Genomic DNA, 14,316 nt, shown 5'->3' with positions numbered 1-14,316 from the left:
TTGTGTTGTGTCATGGGCTTTATATTTTGTATCCGGATTGGGTATGTCCATCTACGTTGATCTACAAGGGTTATACTATAAGTATGCATGCATGTTTGCATTATACGAAGTCGATTATGACGTTTATTGTTTTGTAACTCTAAACACCTCTACAGTCGAAGTTCTTAATCGAGCTCTTCTGAGGTGTTGAAGTATTAATCATACGACATATTCAAAGCCATACTCGTGTTCATATTTACGTTCATTATTGTTTTCTTGCATAGAAGCTAACGATCCTAATTGAACTTAGTTTTAACAAGTGGTATTAGAGCAGGAGACTGTGTGATCAATACACATTCCTTCTGTATTCAGAATGCTTTAGGGTTTCCGCTTTTATCGTATAAATAGAACCCATCTTCTCTGTATCAACGGCAACTATGTTTCATATAAAACCCTAATCTCAAGTTTACAGGTTTGATTCTAGCAGCTCACCATGTCTCACGAAGATTCGCAAACAAATCCAATCAACATCTCAAACACCATTGGATCTACAACCAGGATACCTATTCTTTACACTCAGGACTATGAAGTATGGGCATATCACTTTGAAGACTATGTGGTTGGATCGGAAGATAATGGCTATCTCATCTGGGAAGCTATCACACTTGGCCATTTGTTCACTCAGGAATGAAAAAAATTGTTAAGTCTCAAAAGGAATATAACAAGCTAGTGGCGGAAGTAGATACGATGCCACAGGACGAGAAAGACAAGTTGCTGTGTAATGTGAAGGCTATGAGAATGATCAGATTCGCCTTACAATCTGACACTTTTCGGTTGGTTGGTTCATGCACGACTGCCAAAGAAATCTGGGATAGGTTGAAAGAACTTTATTCAACTGATGGAGATCTAGAACACTCCATTCAAACCTTGCTGCTGTCAGAATTTGGAGTTTTTGAACAGAAACCGGAGGAGAAACTCATACAAACTTTCGATCGGTTCAATCATCTTCTAAGTAAGATGATCAAGCATGGAATAGAAAGAAAGTTGATCGAGCAGAAGGTGACCTTCATGAACGGATTGAGACCGGAATGGATGGTTGTGGTTTCAACCGTGAAAGCACATGAACAGTTTAAGTCTTACTCATTGGCGAAACTTGTGGGAATACTTAAGTCCCTTGAGAGTGTAGTAACCAAAGAAGCGAAGGTAGTTTCTAGTGTGGGATCGCTGACCCTTGTCTCAAAAGGAAAAAGCATTGCAGAAGAAGATGAAGAGTCATATATGTCTGAGTGTGATCTTACAAGCGAAGAGTACACTGTGATTGTCACCAATCCAAAGAAGGTTGCGCGAAGAAAATTTCATGTCAACAAGAACCGAAACTGTCAAGGAATTTATAGTTCTGAGAAGGTGAAGGATGAAGCAAAAATCTCTTCTCAAAAGGATGAAGACAAGAAGGAGAGCAAACTTGCAGGAGACTCTTGGTTCGATTACAATTACGGTCACGACAAGAACCACTTTGCCAAAGATTGCATGCTAAGGAAAATGGATGATAAAATAGATGGTGAAGATGATGAGGCGTACTATATGCACAAGTTGGAAGAGATCAAGAAAAAGAAGGCAACTAACAGTTCTATGAATGCCTTGATTGTAAAGGAGAATGCAGATGAAGATGAGTTCGGTGGCATTGAAGTTTGGTCAACTGACTCTAAAGATGAAGGGGTAAGAAATCCCACTTATGGAAAGGCTTATGTGGCAAAGGAAGTAGGTTTGGCTGGAAAGTGTTTAATTGTCACAGATGGTTCATCAACCGAAAGTGAAAATGAGGAACCGAACCTGACTGAGGACAAGTGTTTTGCAGCCAAGCCTATTAGTGAGAAGATCAACGACTGCGACTGGTTGATCAAAAAGGTACAATCCATCCTTGAATCACTTAAAGTTACAATAACTGATTATGAAGAGGAATTAAATGAATTAAAATTTAAATTTTCTAACTTAAGTGGTAGTCTCACGCATTCTCACTTAGCGAATTCTAACCTAATTGACCAACTCAGCAGGGTGTCTTCAAAGAGTGAGGAGAGAAGGATGTGGATTGAGCAAAAAGAGGCGGAGTTAATTAAGGCCAGGGATGAAAGTATTTATTTGCAAAGAGACAAATTAAAGTTTTTTAAAACAAAGGAATGTTTTTTGTTTAATTGCTAAGCGTTTATACACTAATATTTCTCAATTGCATTTAAGCTGTGAGATAGGAAAGAAGATTCATAAGATGATTTTACCCTTCCTTGAATTTAAGGAGGATGAGGTCATAGCAGAATGTGAATCAGTAGTGTCATCAGAAGAGACATCCATGTCTTACAAAATTGGACTGAACAAGATAGAAACCTTCATTGATTCTAGGGAACACAAATGTATGCTAAAAGATATTTTTGATCAAAACGATAAGTTGAAAATTAAGCCAGACACTATTCAATCTTTTGACATGTCTAATGCCAAATTAACTCCAGAAAATAAAATGAACAAAGAAAATACGTCTGAATTTGATGAAGAAAGTGAGATGAGTGAAATCTCAGTAGAGGACGTAGTTGATTGCTCTAAGTTTATGAAGAGCGAAACCGAGAATGAGAAACCCTCATTTCTGAAAATTCAGTTGAATTTGCACGCATGTCAAACGACAAGCAACAAAAACTCAAGGAAAAAGCTATGGTTTATCAAAAGGTTCAAACTGTGCCAAATCAGGTCTATGCAGTTACAGGGGTCACCACAAAACAAACAGCAGAATTAAGAGTCTTAGTTGTCAATGACAATGCTAAAGGGGGCGACGATTACTTCGGGTCTGCCCCTATTAACAATGCAGACAAAACCGCAGGTTTATCTGAGCAAACTTCATGGAGGGTTAAAGGAAGATATGTTGTTGAATCCATCAACAAACCTTCAAGTTTCGACAAACCATGAACAAGTGGAACTAAAGAAATCCATGAAGAACCGATGAAAGAACCAAATGTTCCAACAAATACAACCGAAAGTCAAAAGCAGAAGCCAAAGGCTAGCTTCAATATCCACAAATCACAGAAGGAGTTAGCAAAACAGAAACGCTTAAGAAATCAAAGATACGCAAAGAACCTGAATGAGCGAAAACGTCACTGGGAATCTCTAAATCCCAACTACGTACCTCCTAAGAAAGAATAAACGGATAAAAGGAAGGAAAAACTGAAAGGAAAAGAAAATTTCAGCCCAAATTCTACTATTCCAAATGTCTGAACCGAACAACTACTCTCGGTTCCCAAACTTGCATGCCAAACCGAAAGTCAAGTTTCGGTCCCCACATCGGCTCTCAGAACCGAAAGTCAAGTTTCGGTTCCAAGTCTAGTTTCGGTCCTTCTAACTCACAACGCAAAATAAATTCTGTAAAGGACATCAAAGGAAAGGGAAAGCTAGCATCAGATTTTGAGTTCCATAATAAGAAAAAGTCAGCTAACCCTAGGATTCAAAAGAAAAATCCTAAACCATCTAACAACACACCAACTAATGCACCAAACTTAAACAAGATAAAACTAAAATCAAGGTGTATACCATTAAAAGAAAAGATCAAACCACTCTAATAAAAAGAACATATTTGGTTGATATTTCTTCTGTAATTCCTTTTTCTGTGAAAGAGTCACCAGGACCCAAGAAACTTTGGGTTCCTAAATCTGCTTGAATATTCAGGTAATTAGTGACAAGTAGTTTGATGATGAATGGTATATAGACAGTGGCTGCTCGTGTCACATGACAGGAAGGAAGGAAGTGCTGAGGAAGTTTCGGTCCCTAAAAGATGGTGGGTGTGTAAAGTATGGAAATAACTCCTATGGAACAATCAAGGGATACGACATGATAACCAATGGATATTTCTTGATTCGAAAAGTGGCGTATATGGAAGGATTGCAACATAACCTCGTCAGCGTGTCACAATTAGTTGTAGGAACAGGTCTGATAGTATAATTTGATGATGAGGGCTCTGAAATAATTGAAAAGCAATCGAAAAAGGTTCTGCTAAAATCTGAACGCAAGGGAGAGATGTATCCTTTAATTCTCAACCCAATACGAGGAAAACCAGCAATATGTTTGCTGTCAAAAGCAAACACAGATGAAAGCTGGTTATGGCATCGACGTCTATCGCATCTGAACTTCAAAGAGATTAATAAGTTGTTGCTTGGTGATCATGTTCGAGGCCTCCCTCTTCTCAAGTTTGACAAGGAACAACTATGTGCAGCGTGTGAGATGGGCAAACGGAGCAGAAAGAGCCACCCTACACGAATCAATACAAAGATTATTGAAGTTCTTGAACTATTGCACATTGACTTATGTGGACCTCCGGCTATTGAGAGCATCGGTGCTAGTAAGTACATTCTTGTCATTGTAGATGATTTTTCACGCTTCACCTGGGTTTTCTTTCTTAAATAGAAATCAGATGCAACTCCCAAGTTGAAGACATTTATTAAGCAAGTGGAAGTTCAACTGAGAAAGACGGTGAGGAATATCAGGAGTGACAATGGGCTGGAATTCAAGAATAAAGATTTTGAGGACTTTCTGGCTGATAAGGGGATAACTCACAACTTTTCGGCCCCTTATACACCACAACAGAATGGGATTGTTGAAAGACGAAACCGTTCTTTATGTGAGGCGGTAAGAACTATGCTCACTTTCGCTTCTCTTATGTTATACTTCTGGGCTGATATAGTTGCAACCACATGCTACACTCAGAACCTTTCCCTCCTTAACAAAAGATTCTCAATCACTCCATATGAGATCTTAAATAATCGAAAGCCCAATGTTAAATTTTTCCACGTGTTCAGTTCAATATGTTTCATCTTTAACTCAAAGGAGAACTGAAATAAGTTTGACGTCAAAGTAGATGACGGAATCTTATTTGGTTATTCACTCTCGTCAAAAGCTTACAGAGTTTTGAATAAACGATCCAAACAGATTGAAGAAACATATTACGTAACCTTTGACGATAATTACATGAAGAAAGTTCAAAGGACCGAAAGTGACTTAGGGAAAAATTTTCTTACATCAGGACAAGTCTTGGTTCCCATATCCAACTTGTTCGAAGAATACATTCGGTTATTTGATGAACCAAAGAAACCGGCACACTCAGAGGCGAAAGCAGCAGATAACAATATTGATAATCTCAAAAAGATCATCGATGAAGCTGCAAAAGAAATGGAAAGTGAACCTCCTAAGACTACAGGCGCTCAACCCCCAACTGACTCTCCAATCAACGACTCAATGTTCAAGGGGGAGATTCATCAGCACCAAAGACAACTAAAGTATCTTTCGAAGAGGAGAATCCAATTCCCACAGAGGATGCAAACTCTGATGCTGCCATAGGTTACACTTCGTCAATCGAGGGGGACAAAGAGAATGCAACTGACGAAAGTGAGGATGATCAATTAGAATTTGAAGAGGAAGTGAATGTTGAATTGGATCCAGCTTATGACCCAAATTATCCTCCGTTAGTGAAATGGACCAAGGACCCTCCCAAAGCACAAATTATTGGTAAATCTTCTGAGAAAGTTCTTACTCATTATCAATTGAAAGCGAAACAAGCTGCATTATTCTCTAAAGTTGAATTATGTATGTTTAACTCGTTCATCTCCAAAATCGAACCGAAAACAGTTAATGTTGCACTTGATCATTCTAATTGGGTTCAAGCAATGCAAGATGAGCTCCATGTGTTCGAACGTAACCGAGTTTGGAGGCTGATTCCCACACCAAAGGATGCTTCTGTGGTTGGCTTGAAATGGGTCTTTAGAAATAAATTGGAAAAAGAGGGGAACGTCATTCGCAACAAGGCTCGGTTGGTGGTAAAAGGATATTGCCAAGAGGAAGGGATAGATTATGAGGAAACCTTCACTCCAGTAGCTAGGTTGGAATCAGTTAGAATCTTCCTGGCATATGTTGCTCATAAAATCTTCGGACTTTTCCAAATGGATGTCAAATGTGTTTTCTTGAATGGAGAACTAGAAGAAATAGTGTATGTTGAGCAACCTCCCGGGTTTGTGAATGAGAAATTTCCTAATCATTGTTATGTGTTGGATAAAGCGGTTTATGGTTTGAAGCAAGCACCGAGAGCCTGGTATGAAACTTCACTTCGTTTTCTGAAAATGTCGAAATTTAAGCAAGGTTCGGTTAACCCAACCTTCTTCCAAAAGAAAGAAGGCGAACATCTAATGATAATTCAGATTTATGTTGATGATATCATCTTCGGCTCTATGAATCCTAGCTTAATAGCCGAATTTAGAAAGTTGATGGAGACTAAATTTGAAATAAGCGCAATGGATCCAATTAATTTTTTCCTTGGTTTAAATATTAGACAGGGACCAGAAGGTATCTTTATCAACCAGGAGGCGTACACAAAGAACCTGTTAACAAAATTTGGTATGACAGGAGACTCAAAAGTGAAGGTTGCTATGGCATTTGGAACTAAGTTAACACCATCTCTGGAGAAACCTGCTGTAAACATAACACTATATCGTCAAATGATAGGGTCCCTTATGGTGGCAAGATAATCCAAGAGAACCTCACATGGTGGCAGTGAAGAATATCTTCCGTTACCTAAAGCGAACCTCATCTCTCGTCTCTGGTATCCGGCTAAATCTGGATTCTTTATTCAAGCTTTTTCTAATGCTGATCTTGGAGGATGTGGTCCGGACCGAAAGAGCACTACAGGTGGATGCCAATTTCTTGACAGAAAACATGTTAGCTGGCAGTCCAAAAAGCAAACATGTGTATCACTTTCAACATCAAAAGTTAAGTACATAGATACAACATCTTGTACTTCTCAAGTAATATGGATTCAAAGTCAACTGAGAGATTACGGGATGAGTATGAAGAAGATTCCTCTTTATTGTGACTCAGAAAGTGCAATAAGGATTTCTCACCATCCAGTGTAACACTCAAAAACTAAGCACATTGCACTTAGATATCATTTCATCAAGGATCATGTAGAAGATGGGAACATGGAAGTGCATTTTGTTCGATCCTCTAATCAACTAGCTGACATATTCACTAAAGCCTTACCTGAAGCATGTTTCAATAAAATTTTACAAGGCCTGGGAATGATGGAAGCAGATTCGGTACCGAATCCTCAAATCTTGCACTAAAAATTAGACAGGCGAAATGGAGCGAATGCTCGGTTGATTTAGGCTCCAACATTTTCGAGAACCGAAATGAACCGAATGCTCGATCTATTTCGGTTTTGGAATTTTAAGGAACCAAATGAACCGAACGCTTGGTCTATTTCGGCTCCATAATTTTCGGGAATCGAAATGAACCGACCCCTCGGTCTATTTCAGCTCTGGAATTTTAACGAACGGAAATGAACCGAACGCTCAGTCTATTTCGGCTCCATAATTTTTTTTTGTTTAGAAAACTTCAAAAATCCAAAAATATTTTTCTTTCTGTTTTTATTTTTATTTTTTAGAAAACTTCAAAAATCCAAAAATATTTTCTCTTTTTGTTTTTATTTTTTTTGGAAAACTTCAAAAATCCAAAAATATTTTTCTTTCTGTATTTATTATTTTTCAGAAAACTTCAAAAATCCAAGAATATTTTCTCTTTCTATTTTTATTATTATTCAGAAAACTTCAAAATCCAAAAACATTTTCTCTTTCTGTTTTTATTTAGAAAATATCAAAACCTCAAAAATATTTTTTTTGTTCGGTTTGTTCGTTTTGTTAGTGTGGTGTGTTTGTTTGCTCATTGTTTTAAATGGATTCAAAGTATACCAGTATAATAGAATTTCGAGCTGAGGCAGGTATGATTATTCTTTTATGAACTAGTTAAGGGTCCCTAGAAGCATGTTGCTGCATGTTGACCAAAGTCTCTACGACTTAGAACAATGCCGTAATGATTCGATCTATACCTATCGTTTCTTCCCATTTATGCTGTTAAAATCAACTCGGTCTAGAGCTACCTTACTCTTCTCATATGAGTTAAGAGTTTTTCTACTTATTCACGTCTTTATCGCAGAAGGTACTTTCGGTTCTTTAGCCATCCTCCTTACATTCTCCATCAACTTTCGGTTCACCACTGTAACCCTTGAGACTCTGGGTTAGTTATTACCACTGAGGTTTATGGTTGCATAAAATTTGTGTTTGTGATCTTAGATACGTATACCACATGTTGAGTGAAACCCAAAATTCAACACCTATAATGAATTGATGGTGAATTATTATATTCAAGATCTTACTGGTTACCTACTGAAATCTCTTTTTTATTTTTGAGTGATCTTTTATGAATTTGTCTAACACCAAGGCTTTTCTTCCCATAAAGATCCAATTTATTTTTGTTTGTGAGATTTCTATAACTTCTTTAGTCATTATAAAATATATCCTACCTACTTGTTCAACAGACCACATCGATCTCACAAGTACTTCTTCCAATTTTCGGTCTTACAGTAAGAATCGACGTTCGGTTGAAGATAAGCCACCTTAAGCCTATAACTTAAAAAGAAGCCTTTCAATGTTTCTTTACAATCACTTGATCGTATTTTTCAGGAAACCACACAAGCACTTCAAGTCTATCTTAACTTTGAAGGAAGCGATTCTTTCCTGGAATCACCTGCTTTCTGTCTTATAATAAGACATCACTAACATCCAATACACATTTTCTTTATTTCTTTATCTTTTGTCACTCTATTGCACGAAAATTTTAATTTTCCAACAGTCTGGTGGCTGTAAGTTCGAGTTTTGTTTATATTTTATCTAAACAGGGGTAATCCTATTTCTTGTAGCAAAACTAAATTTTAAACGATGATTGAGGATAAGAATTTGGGCGCGTGAATTTGAACGGTCTTTATACCCACGCGTGCTGACGTATACCTAGAAGTAATCAACCTGTCACATCGCGCTTTTTCAGGCGACGTTTTAGTGATCACGTCATTATCATAATGATTTTTCACTCTCCTGGCAACGGTATATAAAGGGTTTCTACTCTTATTTATCTTTTACCAGCAACAAAGTCTCTCAAATTACAAGGCAAGTTCAAACTGTTCATCTTCCTTTTTTGATCAACAATGGCGACTTCTTCATCAGTTCATGATCAGACTACTTCGTCCACATTGCTTTCGATCAAGCCAAATCAGAATATGATCATCGATCTTAACCCGTTTATGTATGATTCATATATGCTACAAGTAGTTGAATGTTTGAAGTATACACCAATGGTTCTATCCCTAACGCAAGTGGAAGCCGTTCTGATGTCACTCTTGTCCCAGGTTTACTCTACTGCCACATATGACAAGAACAAAGAACGAATCTACTTTCAAATCCATTCTAAAAAGGCTACTATTTCAAAAGGGAGATTTTGTTCATTGTTGCATCTTGCTGTGGATTCCTCTGTCATCTCACCAGACTTCATCACAACTACACAATTGTTTTCGATACTCTACGAGATGGGTTATATGCATGTGCTCACCATAGTTACAAAGGTTAAGAAGTTGTGTTTACCTTCTCAGTAGAATGGATTGCTTACTCTTCTCATCAAGAGTTTGGCAGAGAGGAGTGCTGGATCTGATGGCACCAACAAGGGTTTCCTGACACTTCTCTATGGCCTTTACAATCGTCTCAAGCTTGATTATGGGACAATTATCTGGTCTTAAGTGGTGCAAAGCCTCAACACTTCTATGAGGCATTCAGAAATTTCATGTGGTCGGTTCTGTACTTTTATTACACAAAGGGCGATTGATACTTTAGATATTCTTTTAATGAAGGATGCCCTAGTCGCGTCAATTGCTATGTTTCACACCAAGAAGATCATCATTTCTGATCAAACAAAGTTCCCTCACAATGGCTATATTCCTGAGTCTATGTATCGATGTGTCACAGCCGAGAGTCATGTTATGGTTGATTACCGCAAACTTATTCCTAAGGAATCGAGAGTCCTATCTCCGGAACAGCAGGTTGCCCTGGAGGTTGTAGACAAGCATGACAACCAAGAAGGAGACAAAAGAGGAGGATAAGTCTAAGTCTTCTAAGTCAAAGAAGCGCAAGTAAGAGAAAGGGGATTCTTCTAAACCTAAGAAGATTAAAGAGATGGCAAAAAGGTCCAAGAGTCCTACTCCTCCTAGCTCAGAAAATCACGAGGAAGATGAAGAAGAGAAAATTCATCATGACTCACCGAGAGGTAATACTCCTCCCCGATCTCCTACTCCAACCGAATCTCCTCATCACAAACTTCCAACCCCACCTCCATCACCGAAACAGACAGTTCCAGTTTCGGTTGTTCCTATTCCTCCACCTACCACATCACAAACAACAATTTCTGCTCCACCACCACCACTAGTTTCTTCCATTCCTATTTCTACAACTTCCTTACCACCTCCTATAATTTCCCAATCCACCACCAGTACTATTCCTAAACCGACAGTAGGAGTCAACTTATATGATACGGGGGCAACTATTGAAACCAAACCTCCAGTCATTACTAAACCTCTTTCACCCTCACATTCAACCGATTCTGATGCCACTCTCGGTGGTGCTAATGATGAGTATGACTCTACATACTTTAGTCCATATCGGCTTCCTACTAATAAGAATGATGATGCTCCAATCACCAGCCAACACTTGCAGAGCATTCATGAGAAATTGGATAAATTGCTTGATGATAGCAAGTCATATAGTGATGTTGTGCTAAAAGCCTTTTTGGACATTGCTTTTGAGTAATACACTGACTCCATTGACAAATCAACGAAGGCTGTTAATGAATCTACTTCTTCCTGTCAAAAGGCCTCTGCTGATGTTGCGGACATTGTTCATACTACTCGGATTTTTCTCGAGTCTCTTAAAGGGCATGTTGATATAATTGCAGTCGGGGTGCAAGCCTTTGTGGATTCGTTTTCCAAGTCCCTTCAAGAAGAGCACACAAAGTTTGAAGATGTTCGCTTTTCCATCCAAGCAGAAAACACTTCACTTGTTAGTTTAGTGTCTTCTCGGCTGGAATCTCTTCACGCTGATCTCGCAAAAGAAAGTGCTCTGAAAGAAGAACTTGCTCGACAAGCCTCCACGATTGAAGTTCAGAAGGTTCAGCTAGCTCAAGCTGAAAAAGAAATTGGTTTGTTAAAGACAGAGAGAGCTGTTTTTTGCGGCTGTGCAGGAGATGTGAAGGATATGCTCACCAACATTCTTGGTGCTCATGATCCTATCCTCACTTTGACCATTCGGAATCATCTCACTACCAAACTTCTTCCTACCCTTGCATTATTAAACGAGATGAAGGGTGTTTCAAAGAGATTTATTGCTCCAAAACAAGGGGGAGAAGGTGCTCATCAACCAAAGGCAAAAACTGAAACTGATCCTACTCAACTGAAGGTTAAAGTTACAACCTAACTGAAGGATAATGTAGCTTCAAGTTCTAGTTCACAAGCCAAGCGAAAGGAGATTGAAGATGATATCGATGATGATGTTGAGGAAATCATTGCTGAAGCCCTCAAAAGGAAGAAGAGAGACCGAGAGTTGGATGAAACTCTAAAAATTGCATGGGAAGCAGAGGAGAGGGAAAGGAGAAACAAGGAAGAAGAAGAAGCCTTGAACTGCAAGAAGGCCTTGTTTCCCTTATGAACAAAAGAGGCACTTATCAATCAAGCTATAGAGTTTCCAAGTATTTATTAGTTGGAACCTGTTGCTTCGTTCGACGGTGACAATTCCAAGGACTCGCAGTTCGACATGCCGATAACACGAAAGGCATTCACGTTTCACTGCTTTGATTCAACTGCCGAGGTTCCTTTTCCTCATCCAAAGGTTGACCAAGAGGTTATTGATTTCTATCTGGAGTATGGGCAACCTCAGTACTTGATATGGAGCGCACAGAAGATAATCACTGTCAAGGTATTGAAACCTACACTTGCTGGAAAATTTGTAAATGTCAATTTCAAAATCACACTTGGATCTGCAAACTCGGTGTCGATTATCTCCCTAGCAGATCTTCCAAATCTAAATCCTCACGACTGGATTCTTTTGTTTAATATTCTGCTCACAAATCCGAGGGAATATGAGCCGATATTGGAGCACTTGAAGAGGATATTGGCTTCTTACATCTATGAGGTTGCAGCTATGGATCAAGAGATAGCGAGAGTGATAAATAAGAAACCGACCGTCAAGCCAACTCCGAAACCAGGAGATGTAAATAAGATGAAGAATGGTCAAATAGATTCAACACATCTCACTGTGATGTTTACCAAAGGTGAAGCTCACAGATTTTTATTCGCTTTTGTTGATAAACATTTATTTTCAACTAACTGCTTGGAGCACATCATCAACATTATTCATCGGTGCAAGCAGAACTCAGAAGCAGACAAAAAGAACTTCACGGACATGCTTTGGTGGTACATAACGTTCCGTCATCATCTTTTGGCTATCATTCCGAAGGTGTTCAAAACAATAAAGAAGTCTTCTGCAGCTCAAACGAAGTGAGCTTTCGGTTCCATTGACGCAAAGGGGGAGATTGTTGAGTTTAATTGTGTTGCATCATGGGCTTTATATTTTGTATCTGGATTGGGCCTGTCCATCCGTGTTGATCTAGTATGGTTATACTATAAGTATGCATGCATGTATGCATTATACGAAGTTGATTATGAGGTTTATTGTTTTGTAACCCGAAACACCTCTACAGTCGAAGTTCTTAATCGAGCTCTTCTGAGGTGTTGAAGTATTAATCATACGACATATTCAATGCCATACTCGTGTCCATATTTACGTTCATAATTGTTTGCTTTCATAGAATCTAACGATCCTAATTGAACTTAGTTTTAACATTTCTAATTCTTCGATCTTGTGGGTTTGGGAGAACAACAGGAGGAGGTGGAGGAAGTGAAACCAAGCTAGCCCACAAGGCAAGGATCTATCTTTCACCTTCATTGTGTAACAGACTTTCACTTTTAGCAGGAAAACCTTTTCCATGGGATTCGGGAAGACCACGGTTGGATTCAAACATCTACGAAACGGGAGAAAATCAAGTTAGTTGATTGATTAAGTCCTTAATAAATCACCCAAATGAGATATTAAGGCTAGGACCCAACACAATACTCTACAACTTGGGACAAGGATGTCGTAACCCAAATTGTAGAACATTTGAAGGTAAGTGAATGACGATTCACTAATTTTCCACCATGAAAAACGAAAAAGAGATTAGGTTTTAAATGTATTGAAAAGCTCCTAAATCCTTTGAGATTCGTTGAACTTTTCAATGGCATGTTTAAATCTCGATATGCACCTCGATTTGTGACAGGGATGTCGAGGATCACAAAGTAGGGTGTGAATAACCATGAAAACTTACATGGTTCCCCCAATGTTATAGTCACCTATTCGATGTGCTGGTTAATCACACACGCTCCACCGAACTATGAAAAACATTGAGTCACCATTTTCTACCATTGCTTAGAACCCATTTAGTGTGTCGGTTAACCACACACGCTCCACTAACATCTTCGTAAGGGTACAAACTGTAATTTCATGGAATTGCATCAAATTCGCTTTTGCCTAAAGTAACTAAGATTGGGAATTTTGTAAAAACATTTAGTTACTTTATACTTCATTATACTTTTAATGGAAAGGGTTTGCCCTATCCTACCCATTCGACTAACGACTCTCCACCAATCAAGGAAGCGGTGGGTGAGAGTGGAAACCCATTAAACGACCATTTTATAGGCCATAACCTTATACCCCCCCCCCCCCCTTATAGATCGGCTTCGTGAATGAGGCCTACTAATGGTAAGACTAGCATTTCAATTATATATATAATATTAGACTTTTAATTGTATATATAGTATAAGGGTGTATTTTACACTTTGAAAATACTAGGTGGTCCAATTTAGTAAATTATACTATAAACCAAATTATTATGGATTTATTAAGTCTCTTTTAATTATACTCTTTAATTAATTAATAAAACCATAGGGTGTAATTTGAACTTTTCAAAGTATTAGGGTTTTAGAATTTAAATATTACATAATTAAACTATTAATCAAAAAAATTTAAATTCCAAAACTTGAGGACAAGGTTTGAACTTTCAAAACATTATGGTTTAACTATTTAAATTGCAAAACCTAAACTATTAAGTTGAAATTCAAACTATGAAACCTAAATGGCGTAAATTGAAACTTTTTAAAACTTTATCAAGAACATTCTAGATCAACAATTCAAATAAGGCAATTAACAACTAATTTGTGGTTATCTAATTTTGACCTAGCCAATTATTTGCAAGATAATTCACCAAATAACTTAAATAATTAAACATTATCTTATAAGGCAACAATTATTTGATTAATTGGCAATTATCTACTATTTTGGCAAGGATATTCACCCA

Source organism: Lactuca sativa, chromosome 9 (assembly GCF_002870075.4).
Source record: "Lactuca sativa cultivar Salinas chromosome 9, Lsat_Salinas_v11, whole genome shotgun sequence".
NCBI classification, from domain to species: Eukaryota; Viridiplantae; Streptophyta; class Magnoliopsida; order Asterales; family Asteraceae; genus Lactuca; species Lactuca sativa.
The sequence above is the reverse complement of the archived record's forward strand: the minus strand, read 5'-3'. Positions refer to the sequence as shown.